This window comes from Dama dama, chromosome 11, assembly GCF_033118175.1.
Source record: "Dama dama isolate Ldn47 chromosome 11, ASM3311817v1, whole genome shotgun sequence".
In the NCBI taxonomy this organism is placed as follows: domain Eukaryota; kingdom Metazoa; phylum Chordata; class Mammalia; order Artiodactyla; family Cervidae; genus Dama; species Dama dama.
This window is the reverse complement of record NC_083691.1, coordinates 100,390,768-100,396,779: the sequence shown is the minus strand read 5'-3', so window position 1 is coordinate 100,396,779 and position 6,012 is coordinate 100,390,768. Positions and strand designations below refer to the sequence as shown.

General features: G+C 53.4%; 1 pseudogene; it reads left to right on the top strand.

Annotated features, from left to right (window-relative positions):
- Positions 1-4,058: 4,058 nt before the first annotated feature.
- On the top strand, positions 4,059-5,787 carry LOC133065630 (transcriptional adapter 3-like; annotated as a pseudogene).
- Positions 5,788-6,012: the final 225 nt, after the last annotated feature.

Sequence of the window (6,012 nt, the reverse complement as noted above, 5' to 3'; positions counted from 1 at the left end):
TCCACAACTGGTGTCCTCTTACATAGCACTCTCTACAGAAGACCCCAACTGGTATCGCCTCAGCCTCCTCCGCAATATTCTACCGCAATATAACATCTATCTTCCATAAGACAGCACCAAACCCCTCCTAGTCCAGAAACTGGGCCCTAAAAACCCTTCTCCCCTGATCTCTCTCCATGTCCCTGATGGATAGGCTGATCCAATTATTGCTATCATCTCTACCCTCACTACACAGTTCCTACTCCTACCTGGGAATGCCTTCTTCCTTCCCATCACCTCCCCAAATTCTAAGTCCATGGCTCTAAGTCTGTGATGCTTCTGCATCACCTTCTAGGTTTTTCCTCCCTTCCTTGGTTCCCCCAGCCCAAGCCTGCCAGGCAAGAAGCCTCCTCCAGAGTTAGCCCACATCATCTGAAAGTATCCTGAGGGCAAGAGCTACAATGCACTCATCCTTGTATGCCCAGCCTTCTACCCTGCCCAGAGGAGGGACCCAGGAGATGCTAGTTAACTGACTGTAACTTCCTCTCCCAGAATTCCTCTGCACCTCTCCTCTTCTCCTCAGTTAGCAGTTTAGAACCTGAGATCAAGCGGTACCAGAATCACAATTCCCCAGTGAACAGAATCACAATTCCCCAGTGAACAGCTCTGGTAGACTCATCCTCCTTTGAAAATGTTCTCCCAGCCCAATTCACTGACACTTGGCACAGGAAGTCCCCAAGACCAAGCTCCAATCTGGAGTCCTGCCTGCTTGGCAAGGAGGGTGTCTGCTCCCCAGATTCAGAACACCCCCACTCTCCAACCTAACCCCACTAGATCTGGGCTAATGCTACAGGGACAGAGTAAGGGTGAGAGGAAGGGAAAGATATGTTAAGACAAGGCAAGGGGTAACTCCCAGTCACCAACCAAGTCAGCTACTCAGCTCACACAATCCAGGGCTCAGTTCCGGGCTAGATCTTTCTAGCACCCCAGCCCCCCAAATGGGGACTTCTCTGTCAGTCTGCAACTCCTGCCTGGACGCCCCTCCCCACAGGACACCGACAGCAGAGGTGGCAAATTGGCCACCAGAGGGCCAAATGCAGTTCACAGATGTACTTTCTTTGGCCCTGCAATCTTCTACAACTTGATGGATTAACCTCAACATTTAAAACCAGAAAGCCCGTCAATCACAAATCAATTAAAAATAAATAAATATTTTCAAATAGCTAAAGAGCTTGTTACTTTAAAACAACAGCAAAACAGAAAGAAAGAAAAAAAAAAAAAAAAACCATGTCTCCAGCGGCTGTTGTTAAAAAAAACACAAACCAGCGACCTGCCACCTCTGGTACGCACGCCACAGGGCCTCGGCTGACCAGAGCCCAACGCCACTGTCCCCATGCCCCTTCGCCTGGCCGCACACACCGTCCCGTCCACCGCCACCTCAGTCACACCTGATGCCCGGCCCCTGTGCGCATCTGAGTTCGCGTCCCTGATCAAGAGATCGCATCCAAACCCGTTCCCCTGTCTGGTATGCCTGTTCCCTACAAAGAACCACAGGCTGAACATGACCTCTTCACCCTGCAGCCCGCACCTGGAGCTGGAGGACAGGGGACTTAACTCAGCCCCTCACAGACCCACAGCGAGCGTCCCCGAGCTGCCCTAAGACGGAAAGAAGGCCTCCTGCCACACTGGCTCTGCGTCCAGGGTGACGAGAAGCCGAGGACCACACTTACCTAGGCTCCCTGAGGGGCTGCCCTTCAGGCCAAGGACACCATAGTGGGCCTAACAGGGCCGGGCCTCCGTCCAACCCTCACCAATCCCCAGAAAGGCCCTCCGGGTTGGCGCCCAAAGCAGGAAGGCCCCTGAGCGGCCCTGAGCCTGGCCCGACCCAACCCAGCCCGGGAGCAACTCCCTCGGATCCTACCTCACACCCGGCGCCAACTCCCGCCAAAGCAGCAGCCGGAAGTGCACGCCGACAGCCTCTGCGCACAGCCTGAAAGGCATCTCTCAGAGCCAATTGGAAAACGTTCAGGGCCCGAAGCCCCGCCCCTGGCGCCCTGCCGCGACGCACACTGCGTGGCCTCGCGGCCCTGAGTGTGAGTGGGCGGGGCTGCCTGTGTCGGGGGTTGGGGAGTGTGTGGTCGTCTGGCTGTGGAGTGTTAGTCTGGTCATGTGCTGCTCACTTTCCCAGGCGGAACCCGCAGGTGCATGAGATGTCCATGAGACCTAGGGTACTTGAAGAATGGGGATGCGTGGGCTGCCAGGTTCTAATGAAAGAGGTTCCCAGGGTTCGTGAGTGCGTGGTGAGTCCTGTGCGACTCTTTGAGAGCCCATGGACTGAGGGTCCTCTGTCCGTAGGATTATCTCAGCAAGAATACTGGAGCGGATTGTCTTTTCCTACTCTAAGGGATCTTCCCAACCCAGGGATCGTACCCGCGTTTCCTGCCGCTCCAGCATTGACAGGCAGGTTATTACTGAGCCGCCTGGGAAGCCTTTCCCAGGGTACACATGCTGCCAGATTGACGTGAAGGCTCTGGAAAAATCCCAAATTAGAGACACTTAGAAAAGAAATCCCCAGAAGCCAGTTTTGGATCATGAAAAACAAGTCAGGCCTACTCGGTGTCCTTTCCTTTGTTGGTTAGAATGCTAGACCACAATTAGGAATATACCGCAGTCACCAGGTGCCTGAGTTTCAGCTAGCCCTGTGACTGGTGTGGTTATTGGTGTGGTTGTTTGGTAAATACCCGACTCCTGTCTCTACTCTAACCTGGGAACACCATCTGTCTATGCAGTTGAGTTTTGCAGCTGTCAGTAGGCCCCCACCATTCCTTCTTAGGGAGATTTATAATGCTCAGAAGTAGCCCAAAACAGATACTTCACATCCAAAAGTTGCATGCATTATGATGGTAGAGACCAGGTCTGTCTTCTTGCAGAGTTTCTCGCCTCAGTCAAGTTGATTCTTTGGAAGAAGTGTTTTTTGTTCATGTTGTTTGCTGCAATTTGGACATTTTAAAAGAAGCATACTTCTCAGGCCTGGATTTTAGCTGGGATACCGGGAATTCAGTGTCCTCATCAAGCACTGCACAGAAAATGTGGAACTCCCATGCCGTGAGACCTGTGGGCCAGCTGCTGTGCAGACTGACTGGCTGACTGGGACCTTGGGAGACATAGAGAGGCTCCTTGGGTCTTGGCCCCATCCAACCTGAAACTGGACTTTGGGAGCCCCACCCAGGCTCAGGCCAGACAGCATCACCCAGAACATCCTGTTGCATGTAACTGAGTCTCTGGACCCAGAGGGATGAAGACCCTCCCTGTGGTTGGGGGGCCAGTGTACCCTGAATTAGATGGGCTTTCCTGTTGCACGTCATCTGGAAAAGAGGACTTAGGCTGGCATTCGTCTGGGCAGAAGGGCTCTCGCCCCTCTCTGTAGGGATCACCAGGTGTGTCATCTCAGACTTGGCTAGCAATGGAGGGAGTGGTGCTGAGAAACATTCCAGGCCCACTCTTCATCTCCCCTTGGAGATTTCCTCCCTAGCATTTGTTTATGAAAGTACTGAGTGCCTGCTCATTGCTGGGTGAGAACAAAGTCAAGGTGAAGACACCCCCTCAAGTAGTCAGCTCATGCTCTTGGGAGGAGTGGTTCAATATATGACTCTGTCGGTTCTCCCTAAGTTAATTTCTAACTCCACTATAATCACAATGAAAATTCCGGCTGTGTAAACTTGCTTTGAAATCTGTGAGGAGAGATTAAAGGTCTCTAGATGTCTAAGTAAAGCAGGGGTGGGCAGGAAGCTGCCTTACACAGGTATTCAGACATATGACAGTGACATCATTTTAAAAACAAACGAAAAACCAATATGGTGTCAGTGAAAGAATGGACAACTCACTGGAACACCATGGAGAACTCAGAGTTGGATCCCTGCTTATAGGGGAGCTTTGTATGTGATAAGAGGTGCACCACAAGCCAGTGGAGAAAGAGTTGTTCTTAGTGGGAAAATTCTGACTCACTTTATAGAGAAAATGATGTTATCCCGTACAAGATGGTGGATTAAAGAATCAATGTGCCCTCCTACCTGCAGCCTTTGGGGCTCGGCGAGACTATCTGCCGGGCCGAAAACCTGGCTGCCGAGCCCCGCCCTCCAGCGCCGGGCGGTTCCCTAGGGCACTGAACTGAGCTCTTGACTGGCATCAACTCTAAATCCTCAGAACATCCCAGGGAGGGTCCCCTGTCCTGAGCCATGAGTGAGCTGAAGGACTGCCCCTTGCAGTTCCACGACTTCAAGTCTGTGGACCACCTGAAGGTCTGTCCCCGCTACAGGGCGATGTTGGCGCGCTCTGAGGATGACAGCATCGGCATCAAGGAGCTGGACACCCTGCAGCTGGAGCTTGAGACCCTGCTCTCCTCTGCCAGCCGGTGCCTGCGGGTGCTTGAGGCTGAAACCCAGATCCTCACTGACTGGCAGGATAAGAAAGGTGACCGACGATTCCTGAAGCTGGGTCGAGACCATGAGCTTGGAGCTCCCCCCCAAACATGGGAAGCCCAAGAAGCAGAAACTGGAAGGGAAGGCAGGACATGGGCCTGGCCCTGGCCCTGGGCGACCCAAATCCAAAAACCTTCAGCCCAAGATCCAGGAATATGAATTCACTGATGACCCAATTGATGTGCCACGTATCCCCAAGAATGATGCCCCCAACAGATTCTGGGCTTCGGTGGAGCCATACTGTGCTGATATCACCAGTGAGGAAGTGCGCACGCTAGAGGAGCTACTGAAACCCCCAGAAGATGAGGCTGAACATTACAAGATTCCGCCCCTGGGGAAGCCCCCCTCCCAGCGCTGGGCACAGGAGGACCTGCTGGAGGAGCAGAAGGACGGGGCCCGGGCAGCAGCCGTGGCTGACAAGAAGAAAGGCCTCATGGGGCCCCTGACCGAACTGGACACTAAAGATGTGGATGCCCTGCTGAAGAAGTCTGAGGCCCAGCATGAGCAGCCAGAAGACGGGTGTCCCTTTGGTGCCCTGACACAGCGCCTGCTGTAGGCCTTGGTGGAGGAAAATATTATTTCCCCCATGGAGGACTCTCCTATTCCAGACATGTCTGGGAAAGAATCGGGGGCGGATGGGGCAAGCACCTCTCCCCGCAATCAGAACAAGCCCTTCAGCGTGCCACATACTAAGTCCTTGGAGAGCCCAGTCAAGGAGGAGCTGATCGCCCAGGGTCTGCTGGAATCTGAGGACCGCCCCGCAGAGGACTCGGAGGACGAGGTTCTGGCGGAGCTGCGCAAGCGGCAGGCTGAGCTGAAGGCGCTCAGTGCCCACAGTCGCACCAAGAAGCACGACCTGCTGAGGCTGGCGAAGGAGGAAGTGAGCTGGCAGGAGCTGAGGCAGCGGGTCCGCATGGCAGACAATGAGGTCATGGATGCCTTCCGCAAGATCATGGCTGCCTGGCAGAAGAAACGGACCCCCACCAAGAAGGAGAAAGACCAAGCTTGGAAGACTCTGAAGGAGCGTGAGAGCATCCTGAAGCTGCTAGACGGGTAGCTGTCACCCCTTCTCAGGCCGCCTTCCCCCGGCCTGGGAAGGGGAGGCCCACTTCCTTTGGGCTTCCAGAAGCTTCGGCCTGTGGCTGCCTAGCTAATGTCAAATGGCAGCAGTCTCTAGAGGCTGGGCCCTTCCCTGACATCTTCTGGCCTAACTCTATACAGCCAGAACATGAGAGGCCCTGCTGGGCTGGCCTGGGGCCCAGTCTCTGCTTGGTCCCCCAAATGAGAGGGGGGCTTCATTTCTGGGTCATCCTCACCCCCTCCCCTCCCCACCCCTTTCACCCTCAAGGACTTCTCCCTTGTGGTTTTGTAAAGTGCAGACTTAAGAATAAAGAGACTGAAACATGTTTTTTTTTTAAAAAAAAAAAAAAAAAGAATCAATGTGAACAGACAAATTATAGCATTGATAGAAAATACATGAAGGAGACATCTTTGAGACCCAGAGGGAAGAAAGGATTTCTTAGACAAAATTTCAAAGCACAATCCATAAAGAAAA